This window comes from Mesoplodon densirostris, chromosome 11 (assembly GCF_025265405.1).
Source record: "Mesoplodon densirostris isolate mMesDen1 chromosome 11, mMesDen1 primary haplotype, whole genome shotgun sequence".
Lineage (NCBI taxonomy): Eukaryota > Metazoa > Chordata > Mammalia > Artiodactyla > Ziphiidae > Mesoplodon > Mesoplodon densirostris.
In genome coordinates, this window is record NC_082671.1 from 33,441,056 (window position 1) to 33,461,252 (window position 20,197).

Here is a 20,197-nt window from a genome sequence, read left to right on the forward strand (position 1 = left end):
TTTTTCTATCTGTCTGTCTCCCCATCTAGACAGTGAATCCCTTAAAGGCAGAGATGGAGTCTTATTCATATTTGTATCCCTAGCTCCTAGCACCAAGTTCAGTGCATGGCTGCTACTCAATATCTACTTCTTGAATGAAGGAATCAAATACTCAGATATGTTTTTTTCCCTTTTTTAACCTGTGAAACGCTTTTATTTGTGAAACTTCCTTAAAGCCTATAAAATAAGGTGGAATGTGTTGTTTTGTGCTCAAAATCCCTTCAGCCCCTATGGCAGTCAATGGAAATTTATGTGATCTGATTATTTATAATGTCACCAAACCTCCAGAGTTGGACACAGACTGGAGGGTGGACCCAATTAAAAGAGACAGAGAGACACACAAGTACTTTGCACAGCAAGTGATACATTAATATAAATAAATTTAAAGGCTATTAAAAATTCACATCTTGGAATTAACCCTAAAGTAGGTATTCTTAATTTGGGGTCCATGGAGCCTTAGCAAGGCCAAGGATGGACTTCAGGGGGCTTATCTATGAACCACAAAAAAAATCAAAGTCAAAATGAGGTATATGAATATATGCATTTTGCGAGGGAGGTGATGCATAGCTCTCATTAGATTCTCAAAGGTCCTATGATCCAAAAATAATGGAAAGAACAATTTATAGAAACATGAAAAGAAATATGCACAAGGATGTTCATCACAGCACTGTGTGAAAGTAAAAAACTGGAAACTATCTAAATGGACTTCAATAAGGGAGTGTCAACACATACATAAAACATGTGATACACAACATACATGTCACAGCATATTGTTCAGTTAAAGAGCTGATTACCACACAGCACCATATAAGATCGTCTCACTTATGGAAAATAATATGCATGTGTGTCAAGACATGGAATGGCTCTGGAAAGACCAAATGTTAATGGTTATTGTTGATTGGTGGCATTTGGGATATTCTTGTCCTTCCTTTTTACACATTCTGAATTGTTTGAATTGTTATAACGAGCATGTTGTCATCTTAACAAAACAATAATAGTGTTTTCAGGAATTGGAGGAGTTATTTAGAGAAATGTAAGGAAGGCAGAATCACAATTGGCAACTAATACAAATTTGGAAATTATTAACTGTAAAGTTGGCATCAAAGAGATCACTGATGCTCTCCAAGCAGACAACAGGGTAAGATAAATCATAAGGCTGACCAAGCATGGCAATTCCTGTGTCCAAGTTTAGGCGGATTCAAAGGAAGTGACAAGTGGTCTTGGAAGTTCCTGGTTCCATCTAGCTCACCATGAACTGGTTTTTCTGTGAAGACACAAGAGTGTCATACAAGAATAAGACGATGGGGATGTCCCTGGTGGCAAAATGATTAAGAATCCGCCTGCCAATGCAGGGGACATGGGTTCGAGCTCTGGCCCCAGAAGATCCCACATGCTGCGGAGCAATTAAGCCCACGAGCCACAACTACTGAGCCTGCAAGCCACAACTACTGAGCCCGCGTGCCACAACTACTGAAGCCCGTGCGCCTAGAGCCCATGCTCCGCAACAAGAGAAGCCACCGCAATGAAAAGCCCACGCACCACAATAAAGAGTAGCCCCTGCTAGCTGCAACTAGAGAAAGCCCATGTGCAGCAACAAAGACCCAACACAGCCAAAATAAATAAAATAAAATAAGAATAAGAATAAAACGATGTGTGTAAGAGGTAGAGGTAATTGCATATTATCACCTGTGGTTGAACCAGTCAGCTTGGTATGTGGCATGACCAGTTCCTGGAAGAGCTCAAACTGCTCAACATTTGAGTATGATTAGAATCTACTTTCCTCCTTCAGGGACAAAGACCCACTTTCAACCTTATGTTTAAAATGTGAAACTTCATTTATGAGATTCAAACCCTTCTCAGAAAGACTATGTACGAATGCACATTTGCCAACAGTAAGGGCTGCCCCTTTGGTATTACTTCACTGAACCTCTATGGTTTGCTGTCACAGGAATCTGCCTCAAAAGCTATGCATTTTCAAAATGTTCCTATGTTTGGTGACCCCGGATTTTCACCTCCTGGAGTAGTGCCCCACAGTAATATTTGAGACGGGTGAGAGGAAGACTTTTCTTTTGTCAAGTGAGAGGACTGTTATGAAAGGGGAAGCAGGTAATTTTAGGAGAGAATATACATCAGGAAGTTGTGAGTCTGCAAAATGATTCACTTAAAGCTATCCATGTCCCTTTACCCCCTGGAAACTCTCATGTGTGCTCAGCGATGTGTGTAGCCCAGTTTGAAGGCCAGTGCTTTAGTCCACCTCCTTTATTCATAGATACGTAAACTGCAGCCCAGTGCAGTGGCCAAATCAAGACTAGAACCTAGGTCTTCCAAAATGCACACTAATGGGGTTTCAGCTCTATCACATTGCCCTTTAGAGTGATCTCGGATAAATCTTTTCCCTTGTCGATGCTTATTTTTCTCACCTGCAAAATGAGAGGGATAGACTAGCCGATCTCAGTGTTAGATACCTTTTCTTTTTTCCTCCCATTCTCTAAACTTCTCCACTCTGCTCTGGAACCCTGAGGTGGATATGTTTAAACTGCATCACTGGGCTCCCTTGACCTCTAGCTTCAGGTTGGGTGCAGCCAATGGGAGGCCCTGCCATGAACTTGGAAGGCAGAAGGGGAGTAAGATTGGACCATTTGTTCACCTGATTCCCCTGCTTGGTTACCATGGGTTGTTTGTATCCTGCCCCTGAAGGCCATAAATCGTAATGTCAGGAGTTCCTTCAAATTGGTTCCTGTATCATTTTCATATACCCCATAATTTTTTAGTACTTCCTGACCTTCTGACACCATAAAATGTTCCAGGGTCACCTTATATTTTCCTTGGAATCAATCATTTTGGCAAGAAGCCCATTACTTATTTGCTCAATCCTAGTACACACGTCAAGTAGTTTCAGAATTCCTGACCCATATCCCTGCAGGAAAAATTTTACTAACTAGAGTCTAATATTTGTGCACAGTTCTGTCTTTAGTCTTACATTGTAAGGTCAAAATACTGTTTTCCAAACTTAGTTGGATCTTCCCCAACTTCTTTAGTATGGTCATGATGTCCGTTGGTAATACAATTGTATCCATTTGTTACTCTTTGTATTCTAATTTGGGCTCCCCCCCCACCATTCTGGAGGTATTATTTATTTTGGAGGTATTTTGGTTCTAAGAATGAGAGCCATACAAAAAAAGAATACCAGGTAAATGTCACTCCCCCACCCCTACTACCCCATTCCCACTTCCTTACTCTTTGCACTGCACTCCAGTCCCATCCCTCAGTAAATAGTCTCATTAGGTTTAATCCTTCTTAGTTTCTTTTGCACAGATGAACAGATACATGTATATTTTGTAACCTCTACTTGTGTCTTTCATGAAAGGGGGCACGTTATAGCAACTCTTTTTTTGATGTTGTTATTGAAGTATAATTCTCATAATATGAAATAAATCATTTTAAAGTGTTAAATTCACTGGTATTCAGTATATTCACATGTTGTAAAACCACCATCTCTATTTAGTTCCATAACATTTCCATCATCCTGAAAGGTATCCCCATACCATTGAAAAGTTACTCCTCATTTCCCCCACCCCATGGTCCCCAGCAATGACTAATCTGTTTTCTGTCTCTAGGGATTTACCTATTCTGAATGTTTACTATAAATGGAATCATACAATATGTGTGACCTTTTGTATCTGGCTTCTTTCACTTAACATAACGTTTTTGAGGTTCATCCACATTGTAGCATGTATCAGTACTTCATTTCTTTTTATGGCTGAATAATATTCCATTATGTGGATATACCACATTTTCTTTATCTATCCATCCGTTGAGAACATTTCAGTTGTTTCCACCTTTTGGCTATTGTGAATAGTGCTGCTGTGAATATTCATGGACAAGTATTTGAATATCTATTTTAATATGTTGGAATAGATACCTAGGAGTAGAACTGCTGGATCATATGGTATTTTTAACTTTTTGAGGAACCTCCAAACTATTTTCCACAGTAGCTGTATCACTTTACATTCCCACCAGCAGTGTATGAGGGTTCCAAGCTCTCCACATGCCTACAAGCGTTTGTTATTGTGTGTGATTTTTTGTTTTTTAAATTATAGCCATCCTAGTGGGTGTAATGTGGTATCACATTGTGGTTTTGATTTACATTTTCCTAATGACTAATGATGTTGAGCATCTTTTCATGTGTTTAATTTGCCATAAATATGCTTTTGTATTTTGGTTTTTTTACCCAATACATGCTGGAAATCACTCCATATCAATTCACAAAGATTGTTATTTCTTTTGCACCTGCATAGTAGGTGAATTTTGTGGATTACCATAGTTTATTCAATCACTTGATTAAGTATGGGCATTTAGGTTTTTTCCAACATTTTGCAATTTAAAATAATTCTGCATTTAATAACTTGGTACATATGTATTTTCATATTACTAGAGGCATTCTTCAGGGTGGATTCCTCATACTTCAGGTGGAAATGGGATTCCATGAGGTCTAGTAGAAGCTGAGTCCTGAGTGTGCTTTTATGCGACCCATTTTTGTGTTTTTAATTTAATCTAATTTTGACTCTGTGTGAAAAACAGGATGAGAAGAATCATGAGTCATCCCAAAACTATGAGGGTATGTAGGGGGTGGTAAAGAGTGAATAGAGAAGATACACTTAATTCTCAATTTAATTCCATTTTTATGTCACAGAAATATTGAATGTTCCCTGAGATATCACTTTAACAGTGGATCTGAATATCCACATATCTCATGTACTATTGCTCTACCATTGGGATTTAATCATGAAAATTCCACTAAAGGGCTTTTATAATTTAATCTTCGCCAGGAATCATATCTCCTAGTCCAGAAGGATCTTCAAGGTCAAGAACCCCAAGGCGGGCCTCCCTGGTGGCGCAGTGGTTGGGAGTCCGCCTGCCGATGCAGGGGATGCGGGTTCGTGCCCCGATCTGGGAGGATCCCATATGCCGCGGAGCGGCTGGGCCCGTGAGCCATGGCCGCTGGGCCTGCGCATCCGGAGCCTGTGCTCCGCAACGGGAGAGGCCACGACAGTGAGAGGCCCGCATACCGCAAAAAGAAAAAAAAAAAAAAAAAAAAAAGAACCCCAAGGCACCTTATGAGCCACAAGAATGATATCACCACCACCTAGATCATCATCAAAGAACATTTACCGTAGTCATCCTTTCATTTCACTGTTATCTTAAGGGGTGTTTAATGTACTTGTCACTGGCTAAGTTAGCATTCAGTCCATGCCTGGACCAAATGATGCTATGAAGTGGTCAACAGGAAGTAGAAGGAATCAAGTTATTGCTGCCTCTACCCTTATTGCTTTTTAGTGTGCAGTGGTATCCTCAACTGAATCTCCTTGAGGTCAGTTAAAAAAAAAAAAAAGGTGAGAGGCACTGTTCCAAATGGGTCACCTAGAAGATATCATTCTCATCCCTACTCTAAGCTCTGAGAAGTTAGCTAAGGATACAGAAACTCAGAAGACAGGTGACCACACAGAATGCAGAGAGGTAGCATTCCACAGTATAGAGAGAATGAAAGTCAGTACTCAGGAGTCCCTAAATGAAATCTGTCTTTAGCATTCTGGAGTATTGTAAAACCTATACCTCTGCAGGAAAAATATTGTCTTTTTTAAATTCTATAAAAACCATGTATATGAAAAACATGGGCTAAACATCTGAATAAAAATATATGTTCACTTATTCACTCCACAAATATTTATTAAGTGCCTACTAGATGCCAGACACTTTTCTGGGCATTGGATATAAAGCAATTAACAAAAGAGTCATGGCAACCCACAGACTGGAGAAAATATTTGCAAATGATGTGACTGACAAGGGCTTAGTTTCCACAATATACCAACAGCTTGTACAACTCAATAACAAACAAAACAAAAACAAACAACCTAATCAAAAAATGGGCAGAACAACTGAATTGACATTTCTCCAAAGAAGACATACAGATGGCCAACAGGAACATGAAAAGATGCTCAACATCACTAATTGTTAGAGAAATGCAAATCAAAACTACAGTCAGGATCACCTCACATGGGTCAGAATGGCCATCATTAAAAAGTCTACAAATAACAAATGCTGGAGAGGGTGTGGAGAAAAGGGAACCCTCTTACACTGTTGGTAGGAATGTAAATTGGTGCAGCCACTATGGAAAACAGTATGGAGATTCCTTAAAAAACTAAAAATTGGGTTGTCATATGATCCAGCAATCCCACTCCTGGACATATATCCAGAGAAAACTCTAATTCAAAAAGATACACACACCAGAATGTTCATAGCAGTGTCATTTACAATAGCCAAGACATGGAAGCAACCTAAATGTCCATTGACAAATGAATGGATAAAGAAGATGTGGTATATATACACAATGGAATATTAGCCATAAAAAAGGATGAAACAGGAGAGACCTTCAAGATGGCAGAAGAGTAAGATGTGGAGATCCCCTTCCTCCCCACAAATACATCAGAAATACATCTACATGTGGAACAACTCCTACAGAACACCTACTGAATGCTGGCAGAAGACCTCAGACTTCCCAAAAGGCAAGAAACTCCCCACATACCTGGGTAGGGCAAAAGAAAAAAGGATAAACAGAGACAAAAGAATAGGGACAGGACCTGCACCTCTGGGAGGGAGCTGTGAGGGAGGAAAAGTTTCCACGCACTAGGAAGCCCCTTCGCGGGCGGAGACGGGGGTTGGCTGGGGCGGAAGCTTCAGAGCCACGGAGAAGAGCGCAGCAACAGGGGTGCAGACGGCAAAGTGGAGAGATTCCTGCACAGAGGATCGGTGCCAACCAGCACTCACCAGCCCGAGAGGCTTGTCTGCTCACCTGGGCTCTGGCCTCAGAGGTCAGATCCCAGGGAGAGGACTGGGGTTGGCTGCGTGAACACAGCCTGAAGGGGGCTAGTGCACCACAGCTAGCCAGGAGGGAGTCCGGGAAAAACCCTGGACCTGCCTAAGAGGGAAGAGACTATTGTTTCAGGGTGAGCAAGGAGAGGGGATTCAGAGCACCACCTAAATGAGCTCCAGAGACAGATGCAAGCCATAGCTATCAGCTCGGACACCAGAGACAGGCATGAAACGCTAACGTTGCTGCTGCAGCCACCAAGAATCCTGTGTGCAAGCACAGGTCACTATCCACACGTGACCCCCACCCCCCACCCTGGGAGCCTGTGCAGCCTGCCACTGCCACGGTCCTGTGATCCAGGGACAACTTCCCCGGGAGAACGCACAGCACGCCTCAGGCTGTTGCAACGTCATGCTGGCCTGTGCCACCACAGGGTCACCCCACATTCCATACCCCTCCCTCCCCACAGCCTGAGTGAGCCAGAGCCCCCTAACCAGCTGCTGCTTTAACCCCCTCCTGCCTGGGTGGGGACAGAAGACTGAGGGCAACCTACAGGCAGAGGTGGGGAAAAAACCAAAGCTGAACCCCAAGAGCTCTGTGAACAAAGAAGAGAAAGGGAAATTTCTCCGTGCAGCCTCAGGAGCAGTGGTTTAAATCCCCACAAGCAACTTGAGGTACCCTGCATCTGTGGAGTACCTGAAGAGACAACAAATCAACTCAAAATTGAGGTAGTGGATTTGGGGAGCAACTGTAGACTTGGGGTGTGCTGTCTGAGACTGACTTGTTTCTGATTTTTATGTTTATCTTAGTATAGTTTTTAGCGCTTGTTATCATTGGTGGATTTGTTTATTGGTTGGGTTGCTCTCTTCTTTTTTTTAATTACTTTTTTATTTTATTATATTTTAATAATTTTAAAATTGCAGTTATTTTATTTTATTTCTATTTATTTATTTATTTTCTTTCTTTTTTTTTTCTCCCTTTTCTTCTGAGCCATGTGGCTGACAGGGTCTTGGTGCTCTGGCCTGATGTCAGGCCTGAGCCTCTGAGGTGGGAGAGCAGAGTTCAGGGTATTGGACCACCAGAGACCTCCCGGCCCGATCTATAACAATCGATGAGAGCTCTCCCAGAGATCTTCATCTCATTGCTAAGACCCAACTCCACCCAGCAAGCTCCAGTGCTGGACACCCCATGCCAAACAACTAGCAAGACAGGAACATAACACCATCCATTAGCAAAGAGGCTCCCTAAAATCAAAAAAAGGCCATAGACACCCCAAAACACACCACCGGACGCAGCCCTGCCCACCAGAAAGACAAGATCCAGCCCCACCCACCAGAACACAGGCACCAGTCTCCTCCAACAGGAAGCTTACACAAGCGGCTGAACCAACCTTACCCACCGGGGGCAGACACCAAAAAAAACAGGAACTATGAACCTGCAGCCTGCAAAAAGGAGACCCCAAACACAGTAAGTTATGCAAAATGGGAAGACAGAGAAATATGCAGCAGATGAAGGAGCAAGGTAAAAACTCACCAGACCAAACAAATGAAGAGGAAATAGGCAGTCTACCTGAAAAAGAATTCAGAGTAAGATAGTAAAGATGATCCAAAATCTTGGAAACAGAATGGAGAAAATACAAGAAACATTTAACAAGGAACCAGAAGAACTAAAGAGCAAATAAACAATGATGAACAACACAATGAAATAAAAAATTCTCTGGAATGAATCAATAACAGAATAACTGAGTCAGAAGAAAGGATAAGTGACCTGGAAGATAAAATAGTGGAAATAACTACCACAGAGCAAAATAAAGAAAAAAGAATGAAAAGAATTCAGGACAGTCTCAGAGATGTCTGGGACAACATTAAACGCATCAACATTCGAATTATAGGGGTCCCAGAAGAAGAGAAAAAGAAAGGGTTTGAGAAAATATTTGAAGAGATTATAGTTGAAACCTTCCTTAACATGGGAAAGGAAATAGTCAATCAGTCCAGGAAGCACAGAGAGTCCCATACAGGATAAATCCCAGGAGAAACAGGCCAAGACACATATTAATCAAACTATCAAAAATTAAATACAAAGAAAAAATATTAAAAGCAAGGGAAAAGCAACAAATAACATACAAGGGAATCTCCATAACGTTAACAGCTGATCTTTCAGCAGAAACTCTGCAAGCCAGAAGGGAGTGGCAGGACATATTTAAAGTGATGAAAGGCAAAAACCTAAAACCAAGATTACTCTACCCAGTAAGGATCTCCTTCAGATTCGACAGAGAAATTAAAACCTTTACAGACAATCAAAAGTTAAGAGAATTCAGCACCACCAAACCAGCTTTACAACAAATGCTAAAGGAACTTCTCTAGGCAGGAAACACAAGAGGAGGAAAAGACCTACAAAAACAAATCCAAAACAATTAAGAAAATGGTAATAGGAATATATATATCGATAATTACCTTAAATGTAAATGGATTCAATGCTCCCATCGAAAGACGTAGAATGGCTGAATGGATACAAAAACAAGACCTGTATATGTGCTGTCTACAAGAGACTTCAGACCTAGGGACACATACGGACTGAAAATGAGGGGTTGGAAAAAGATATTCCATGCAAATGGAAATCAAAAGAAAGCTGGAGTAGCAATTCTCATATCAGACAAAATAGACTTTAAAATAAAGACTACAACAAGACACAAAGAAGGGCACTACATAATGATCAAGGGATCGATCCAAGAAGGAGATATAACAATTGTAAATATTTATGCACCCAACATAGGAGCACCTCAATACATAAGGCAAATGCTAACAGCCATAAAAGGGGAAATCGACAGTAACACAATCATAGTAGTGGCCTTTAACACCCCACTTTCACCAATGCACAGATCATCCAAAATGAAAAAAAATAAGGAAACACAAGCTTTAAATGATACATTAAACAAGGTGGACTTAATTGATATTTATAGGACATTCCATACAAAAACAACAGAATACACATACTTCTCAAGTGCTCATGGAACATTCTCCAGGATAGATCATATCTTGGGTCACAAATCAAGCCTTGGTATATTTAAGAAAATTGAAATCATATCAAGTATCTTTTCCAACCACAACGCTATAAGAGTAGATATCAATTACAGGAAAAAATCTGTGAAAAATACAAACACATGGAGGCTAAACAATACACTACTAAATAACCAAGAGAACACTGAAGAAATAAAAGAGGAAATCAAAAATTACCTAGAAACATATGACAATGAAAACACGATGACCCAAAACCTATGAGATGTAGCAAAAGTAGTTCTAAGAGGGAAGTATATAGCAATACAATCCTACCTCGAGAAACAAGAAACATCTCAAACAAACAACCTAACCTTAAACCTAAAGCAATTAGAGAAAGAAGAACAAAAAAACCCCCAAAGTTAGCAGAAGGAAAGAAATCATAAAGATCAGATCAGAAACAAATGAAAAAGAAATGAAGGAAACAACAGCAAAGATCAATAAAACTAAAAGCTGGTTCTTTGAGAAGATAAACAAAATTGATAAACCATTAGCCAGACTCATCAAGAAAAAAATGGAGAAGACTCAAATCAACAGAATTAGAAATGAAAAAGGAGAAGTAACAACTGACACTGCAGAAATACAAAGGATCATGAGAAATTACTACAAGGAAGTATATGCCAATAAAATGGACAACCTGGGGCTTCCCTGGTGGCACAGTGGTTGAGAGTCCACCTGCCGATGCAGGGGACACGGGTTCATGCCCCAGTCCGGGAAGATCCCACATGCCGTGGAGTGGCTGGGCCCGTGAGGCATGGCCGCTGAACCTGCACGTCCGGAGCCTATGCTCCGCAACGGGAGAGGCCACAACAGTGAGAGGCCCGCGTACCACAAAAAAAAAAAAAAAAAAAAAACAACCTGGAAGAAATGGACAAATTCTTAGAAAAGCACAACCTTCTGAGACTGAACCAGGAAGAAATAGAAAATATAAAAAGACCAGTCACAAGCACTGAAATCGAAACTGTGATTAAAAATCTTCCAACAAACAAAAGCCCAGGATCAGATGGCTTCACAGGCGAATTCTATCAAACATTTAGAGAAGAGCTAACACCTATCCTTCTCAAACTCTTCCAAAATATAGTAGAGGGAGGAACACTCCTAAACACATTCTACGAGGTCAACATCACCCTGATACCAAAACCAGACAAAGATGTCACAAAGAAAGAAAACTATAGGCCAATATCAATGATGAACACAGATGCAAAAATCCTCAACAAAATACAAGCAAACAGAATCCATCAGCACATTAAAAGGATCATATACCATGATCAACTGGGGTTTATCCAAGGAATGCAAGGATTCTTCAATATATACAAATCAATCAATGTGATTCACCATATTAACAAACTGAAGGATAAAAACCATATGATCACCTCAATAGAGGCAGAAAAAGCTTTGGACAAAATTCAACACCCATTTATGATAAAAATCCTCCAGAAAGGAGGCATAGAGGAAACTTACCTCAAATTAATCAAGACCATATATGACAAATCCACAGCCAACATTGTTCACAATGGTGAGAAACTGAAACCATTTCCACTAAGATCAGGAACAAGACAAGGTTGCCCAGTCTCACCACTATTATTCAACATAGTTTTGGAAGCTTTAGCCACAGCAGTCAGAGAAGAAAAAGAAATAAAAGGAATCCTAATTGGAAAAGAAGTAAAGCTGTTACTGTTTGCAGATGACATTATACTATACATAGAGATTCCTAAAGATGCTACCAGAAAATTACTAGAGCTAATCAATGAATTTGGTAAAGTAGCAGGATACAAAATTAATGCAGAGAAATCTCTTGCATTCCTATACACTAATGAAGAAAAATCTGAGCGAGAAATTAATGAAACACTCCCATTTACCACTGCAACAAAAAGAATAAAATACCTAGGAATAAACCTACCTAAGGAGACAAAAGACCTGTATGCAGAAAACTATAAGACACTGATGAAAGAAATTAAAGATGATACAAACAGATGGAGAGATATACCATGTTCTTGGATTGGAAGAATCAACATTATGAAAATGACTATACTACCCAAAGCAATCTACAGATTTGGTGGAATCCCTATCAAACTACCAATGGCATTTTTCACAGAACTAGAACAAAAAACTTCACAATTTGTATGGAAACAAAAGATGCTGAATAACCAAAGCAATCTTGAGAAAGAAAAACGGAGCTGGAGGAATCAGGCTCCCTGACTTCAGACTATACTACGAAGCTACAGTAATCAAGACAGTATGGTACTGGCACAAAAACAGAAAGATAGATCAATGGAACAGGATAGAAAGCCCAGAGATAAACCCACACACATATGGTCACCTTATCTTTGATAAAGGAGACAAGAATATATAATGGAGATAAGACAGCCTCTTCAACAAGTGGTGCTGGGAAAACTGGACAGCTACATGTAGAAGTATGAATTTAGAACACTTCCAAACACCATACACAAAAATAAACTCAAAATGGATTAAAGACATAAATGTAAGGCCAGACACTATAAAACTCTTAGAGGAAAACATAGGAAAAACACTCTTTGACATAAATCACAGCAAGATCCTTTTTGACCCACCTCCTAGAGAAATGGAAATAAAAACAAAAATAAACAAATGGGACCTAATGAAACTTAAAACCTTTTGCACAGCAAAGGAAACCATAAACAAGACGAAAAGACAACCCTCAGAATGGGAGAAAATATTTGCAAATGAAGCAACTGACAAAGGATTCATCTTCAAAATATACAAGTAGCACATGCAGCTCAATATCAGAAAAACAAACAATCCAATCCAAAAATGGGCAGAAGACCTAAATAGACATTTCTCCAAAGAAGGTATACAAATTGCCAGCAAACAAACGAAAGGATGCTCAACATCACTAATCATTAGAGAAATGCAAATCAAAACTACAATGAGGTATCACATCACACCGGTCAGAATAGCCATCATCAAAAAGTCTACAGACAATAAATGCTGGAGAGTTTGTGGAGAAAAGGGAACACTCTTGCACTGTTGGTGGGAATATAAATTGATACAGCCACTATGGAGAATAGTATGGAGGTTCCTTAAAAAACTAAAAATAGAACTACCATACAACCCAGCAATCCCACTACTGGGCATATGCCCTGAGAAAACCATAATTCAAAAATAGTTATGTACCACAATGTTCATTGCAGCTCTATTTACAATAGTCAGGACATGGAAGCAGCCTAAGTGTCCAGCAACAGATGAATGGATAAAGAAGATGTGGCACATATACACAATGGAATATTACTCAGCCATGGATAGAAACGAAATTGAGTTATTTGTAGTGAGGTGGATGGATCTAGAGTCTGTCATACAGAGTGAAGTAAGTCGGAAAGAGAAAAACCGTATGTTTACACATATATATGGAATCTAAAAAAAAAAAAGAAAAAATGGTTTGGTGAACCTAGGGGTAGGACAGAAATAAAGATGCAGATGTAGAGAATGGACTTGAGGACACATGGAGGGGGAAGGGTAAGCTGGGACGAAGTGAGAGAGTAGCATTGACATATATATAGTACCAAATGTAAAATAGACAGCTAGTGGGAAGCAGCTGCATCACACAGGGAGATCAGCTCGGTGCTTTGTGACCTAGAGGGGTGGGATAGGGAGGGTGGGAGGGATACACAAGATGGAGGGGATATGGGGATATATGTATACATATTGCTGATTCACTTTGTTATACAGCAGAAACTAACATAACATTATAAAGCAATTATATTCCAATAAAGATGTTAAAAAAAAAGAATGAAATAATGCCATCTGCAGCAACGTGGATGGACCTAGAGATTATCATATTAAGTGAAGTAAGTCAGAAAGAGAAAGACAAATATCATATGATATCACTTATATGTATAATCTAAAATATGATACAAATGAACTTATTTACAAAACAGAAACAGACTCACAGGCATAGAAAACAAACTTATGGTTACCAAAGGGCCAAAGGGATAAATTAGGAGTTTGGGATTAGCAGATACAAACTACTATATATAAAATAGACGAACAATAAGGTCCTACTCTATAGCACAGGGAACTATATTCAGTATCCTGTAATAAACCATACTGGAGAATTATATAAATATGTATAACTGACACAACATTGTAAATTAACTATGCTTCAATTAAAAAAATTTTTTAAATAGTCATGGAATCTGTCCTCATGACATTTACAGTTGCGAGAAAAAGTGGAATACTGTCTAGCCTCTTTTTAAATTTATTCATTCAAGCCACCGCAATGAGAAGCCCGTGCACCACAATGAAGAGTAGCCCCCGCTCGCCGCAACTAGAGAAAGCCCACGCACAGCAGCAAAGACCCAACATAGCCAAAAATAAATTAATTAAATAAATTTTTAAAAATTAATAAATAAAATAAAATAAAACAAATAAATTTATTCATTCAATAATTATTAATTGAACTAGGACTACTGGTGGCACTTTATTTTCATCAGTAAATAAAACAGCTTCATGCCCTCGTGAAACCTTTGGTTTAGTAGGGATAGATAAACAATAAACACAATAAATGTGTGAATTATATGGTATGGTCAAGGGAGGTAAGTGGTGTGGATAAAAAGCAATAGTTGAGCAGGGTAGGAAGGGGGATCAGGAGGGAGGGAGGTGTGCGGGGCCGGGATGCAGCTTTCAGTAGAGAGATCAGCGCCCTGAGACGATGTTTGACCAAAGACTTGGAAGAGGTGCGGGAGCCATTCCCTCAGATACCTGGAGGAAGACCAGCCGTGACTAAGGCTTTCAGGTGGAACCATGCCTGGTGTGTTCAAGGAAGGAGAGGAGGCAAGTGTGGCTGGAGAGGGTCCATAGGAGAGGTGAGAGTAATAGGAAACGAGATCAGAGAGCAAATGGGAGCAAGTCGTGACAGACCTTGGACTGCTTAAGAACTTGGGCTTTAAGCTGAGAGAAGGAGGGAGCCAGGGAGGAGTTTTAGCAGAGGTGTGACATGATTCACCTGACTTGGCTTTCACTCCACCTTTTTGTCAGAAGAGACTGAAGGGGGCAAATAGAGAGGCGAGGAGACCTCCTGCTAGAATAAGGTGGGAGAAGGATGACTGCCGCCCCGATGAGGTGAGAGGAGTGGAGACAGGGATGTGAGAAGAGAGAGTGAGGTGACAGATGCTGAGTAGTTTTGGAAGGTGCAGCCAACGGGATTTACTGACAGAGTGGACTGTGGTATGAAGAAAGGGAGGAGCTGAGGACGACTCCAAGGCTTTTGACCTTTTGGAAGGAAGGAATTTTCACCAGTTGAGATAAAAGGTGGCAGGAGGAGCGTGTTTTAGGGAAAAAATGAGGAGGTTAGCTTTGGGCATGTTGGGCTTAAGATGTTTAGGAGAATATCAAGAATAGGTCTGGAGCTGGGTGAAAACCTGGGCTGGAGGTATAAATTTGGAAGTGGCATCGCATAAGATTTTTTATTGCGTATGATTAAATATGAAAATGTGGATGTTGTTCTAACAAGACAAAATTATGTGGCGCAAAAGCTGAGTTTCTCCTTCACTCTCTTACTCCAAACCTATGACCTTTTTCAGCAGTAACATTATTAAGGAGCTAGTATGTGTTAAGAAACTAAAAATGTCTTCAGAACATACAATCTGCCATATCAGAGAACCAGAACCAACAGTTGTTTTTCAGTTTCACATGCATTTTTTCACACAAGCAAAGGTGCTTTATAATTGTTCAAGCATTTATGCATAGTTTTTTCCCCATTTCTCTATATCTTCCCTTTACTTACACAGTAATATAATTTCCAGAATGGCCATCTTCCACCATTATGGTGGCGAAGTAACAGAATTTCACAGCTGTTTGGAATAAAAAATATACTTGGATTTGCATGCCTTTTCTTATGAAATTAAACTGATTTTTAATTGGTCTTATCTTGCAATTTTTTCTTTATCCATCTGGAATGTGCCTGAGCTAAGCGGTACCATCCATTTGAGAAATATCATTGATTATAAAGTACAGGATACACTTTAAGCACTGTAGTAACAATTCTCTAGACTCTAGGCTTTCATCCCTAAAATAGAACAGTTTCTGTACCTTCCATTAGGAAAAGATAACCTTCAGAATGTGAACTAATGCATTTCTGTTTTGTTGAGTTGGCAATTACTCTGTGTAAGGAAAGTAATGATGACTCCTAAAATAACCAGTCTATGAGTTTAGATCTTCATCTGTAATAAAACTCAATAGTCTTTCTAGTCTTAGGAGTTCACTGTTTCTTCCCTGAAATCAAAGAGAAAAAAATTAATTGAAAAAGAAAAACAAATCAAACCCACTTCAGTTTGATTTTTTGGCAGAGTTCTGTCTCCAAGAACATGTATCAGAAACCTCCACACCTAGATTGACACATGGTTTATCCCAATCAGCTGCTTGTTATGCAGCTATTGCATCCATCACGGTATCCAGTAAATAGGAAAAAAAATAAGAAAGAGTAAGGCACGAGTTCTCAAGAAGCTCACAGTTCCACTAAGCCAATAAAAATTTAGCTTTAGGGAAAAAATATCACTGTGAATGATTTTCAAGCCAACTGAACCAAGGTATTCTGCTGTTGAAAAAAATTGATGAATGAATGTTCTCAATTGAAAGCTTGCTCTATGAATTTTTCTTGAATCTTTAGCATTGACCACTGTCTTTTCCTAGACAGATCCAGCACATAGCAAAGTGAATAAGTACCAGAAGCAATAGCAGAAAAACTGAGGCTCAGCCAATCATATTCAACTTGATTTTTATAGACACATGAGCTCCTATTTGTGATTTTACTTTCCATCCATTTTTGCTGATAAAAATGTTCTTATTTGCAAGATCAAACAAAACACATCAAAATTACATGGTGCCCTGAAAAGAACCATGTCACCTGAACAAATCTGAAATCATATTCTGTAGGTTTTGCTCTTCATGTGCAAATGGGCTCAAAGGACAAAGCAAGAGTCATATCAGACTTCTCTTTCCTCCTCCTCCTCTCCCTCCCCCCATCTCCCTCCTTTCCTTCTCCTCCAGTGGTAGTTTGCCTCTGGGTTCTCTCATACCATCTTTCCTCTGCATTCCACTTGCCAACCACCCCAGTTCATACCAGAACAACCATAATAACCTTCAAACTGATTCCCTTCCTATAATCTCTGCCCACTCAAATCCAGCACATTCCCATCTCATAGACTCACCTTTCTGCAACACAGATTTTTGTCAAGCCCTTTTCCTGTTCAAAAATGTTTACTGATTTCTTATTCCCCATTTAATAATGTCCAAAAGTCTTAGAGTCAGAATCAAAACCTCCAAAATAAAACAATTTCTAGCATTTGGTTACTATTTGAATGCAAAGTTTCACATACACATGACTATGTTCAACCAAGTGCTCAAGAGAAATTTGGCAAAAGATTTTTCACATCAATGGAAATGAATAGCTAGCTCTCCTTTAGGAAGTGGTGTTGCCTACCTAAACTTGCTTTTTGTTCCGTTAAGGAACAAAGGGGGATTTATCTTGACATCTATGGATGAATATCAGCATTTCCATCACTTAGAAATGATCAGTTACTCTTTTTTATGAATTGTCCTGTCACTGCAGGTTTACTGGAATCAAAGACAAATGTGTTTACCAGGGCTGTTGAAAATCATAGTGGTCAGGACTGGGAAACTTGATGCTTGCTTTCGAAAGAAAATATGGCTGGTATAATTATTTCATAGAGCCCTGACATTGCACGTCTCTTATATTGTTTGCTATTAATTATAGGATTTAAAATATCTTCTACAAAAGCCTAAAAAGATGAACTTTATGCTAAATGAGTATCACCTCTCTAGGGTGGCATGATAGAGTACCACTCTGTTCTTTATATGTTGTTTTACATTTTATTTTTTTATACACATGTTACCTTTAGAATCTGGGAAAAAAAAGATGTCTGTTTTAAACAAGAAACTAAAGTTTTCTTCCATAAAGAGAAATGAAATTGAAATGAAATTCCATTGTATATGTGTGCCACATCTTCTTTATCCATTCATCTGTCAATGGACACTTAGGCTGCTTCCATATTCTGGCTATTGTGAATAGTGCTGCAATGAACATTGTGGTACATGACTCTTTTTGAATTATGGTTTTCTCAGGGTATATGCCTAGTAGTGGGATTGCTGGCTCATATGGTAGTTCTATTTTTAGTTTTTTTAAGGAAACTCCATACTGTTCTCCATAGTGGCTGTATCTACTTACATTCCCACCAACAGTGCAAGAGGGTTCCCTTATCTCCAGACCCTCTCCAGCATTTGTCTGTAGACTTTTTGATGATGGCCATTCTGAGTGGTGTGAGGTGATACTTCACTGTAGTTTTGATTTGCGTTTCTCTACTGATTAGTGATGTCGAGTATCCTTTCATGTGTTTGTTGGCAATCTGTATACCTTCTTTGGAGAAATGTCTATTTAGGTCTTCTGCCCATTTTTTATTAGGTTGTTTGTTTCTTTGATATTGAGCTGCATGTATATTTTGGAGATTAATCCTTTAGCAGTTGCTTCATTTGCAAATATTTTCTCCCATTCTGAGAGTTGTCTTTTTGTCTTGTTTATGGTTTCCTTTGCTGTGCAAAAGATTTTAAATTTCATTAGGTCCCATTTGTTTATTTTTGTTTTTATTTCCATTTCTCTAGGAGGTAGGTCAAAAAGGATCTTGCTGTGATTTATGTCAGAGAGTGTTCTGCCTATGTTTTCCTCTAAGAGTTTTATAGTGTCTGGCCTTACATTTATGTCTTTAATCCATTTTTAGTTTATTTTTGTGTATGGTGTTTGGAAGTGTTCTAATTTCATACTTTTACATGTAGCTGTCCAGTTTTCCCAGCACCACTTGTTGAAGAGGCTGTCTTTTCTCCATTGTATATTCTTGCCTTCTTTATCAAAGATAAGGTGACCATATGTGTGTGGGTTTATCTCTGGGTTTTCTATCCTGTTCCATTGATCTATCTTTCTGTTTTTGTGCCAGTACCATACTGTCTTGATTACTGTAACTTTGTAATATAGTCTGAAGTCAGGGAGCCTGATTCCTCCAGCTCCGTTTTTCTTTCTCAAGATTGCTTTGGTTATTCAGCGTCTTTTGTGTTTCCATACAAATTGTGAAGTTTTTTGTTCTAGTTCTGTGAAAAATGCCATTGGTAGTTTGATAGGGATTCCACTGAATCTGTAGATTGCTTTGGGTAGTACAGTCATTTTCACAGTGTTGATTCTTCCCATCCAAGAACATGGTATATCTCTCCATCTGTTTGTATCATCTTTAATTTCTTTCATCAGTGTCTTATAGTTTTCTGCATACAGGTCTTTTGTCTCCTTAGGTAGGTTTATTCCTAGGTATTTTATTCTTTTTGTTGCAGTGGTAAATGGGAGTGTTTCATTAATTTCTCGCTCAGATTTTTCATCATTAGTGTACAGGAATGCAAGAGATTTCTCTGCATTAATTTTGTATCCTGCTACTTTACCAAATTCATTGATTACATCTAGTAGTTTTCTGGTAGCATCTCTAGGATTCTCTATGTATAATATCATGTCATCTGCAAAGAGTGAGTTTTACTTCTTCTTTTCCAATCTGGATTTCTTTTATTTCTTTTTCTTCTCTGACTGCTGTGGCTAAAGCTTCCAAAACTATGTTGAATAACAGTGGTGAGACTGGGCAACCTTGTCTTGTTCCTGATCTTAGTGGAAATGGTTTCAGTTTTTCACCACTGAGAACAATGTTGGCTGTGGGTTTGTCATATACGGCCTTTATTATGTTGAGGTAAGTTTCCTCTATGCCTCCTTTCTGGAGGGTTTTTATCATAAATGGGTGTTGAATTTTGTCCAAAGCTTTTTCTGCCTCTAATGAGGTGATCATATGGTTTTTCTCCTTCAGTTTGTTAATATGGTGTATCACATTAACTGATTTGCATATATTGAAGAATCCTTGCATTTCTGGGATAAACCCTACTTGATCATGGTGTATGATACTTTTATTGTGCTGTTGGATTCTGTTTGCTAGTATTTTGTTGAGGATTTTTGCATCTATTTTCATCAGTGATATTGACTTGTAGTTTTCTTTTTTTTGTGACACCTCTGTCTGGTTTTGGTATTAGGGTGATGGTGGCCTCATAGAATGGGTTTGGGAGTGTTCCTCCGTCTGTTATATTTTGGAAGACCAGCACTTGATTGACTATTTCCTTTTCCATATTAGGGAAGTTTTCAACTATAATCCCTTCAAATATTTTCTCA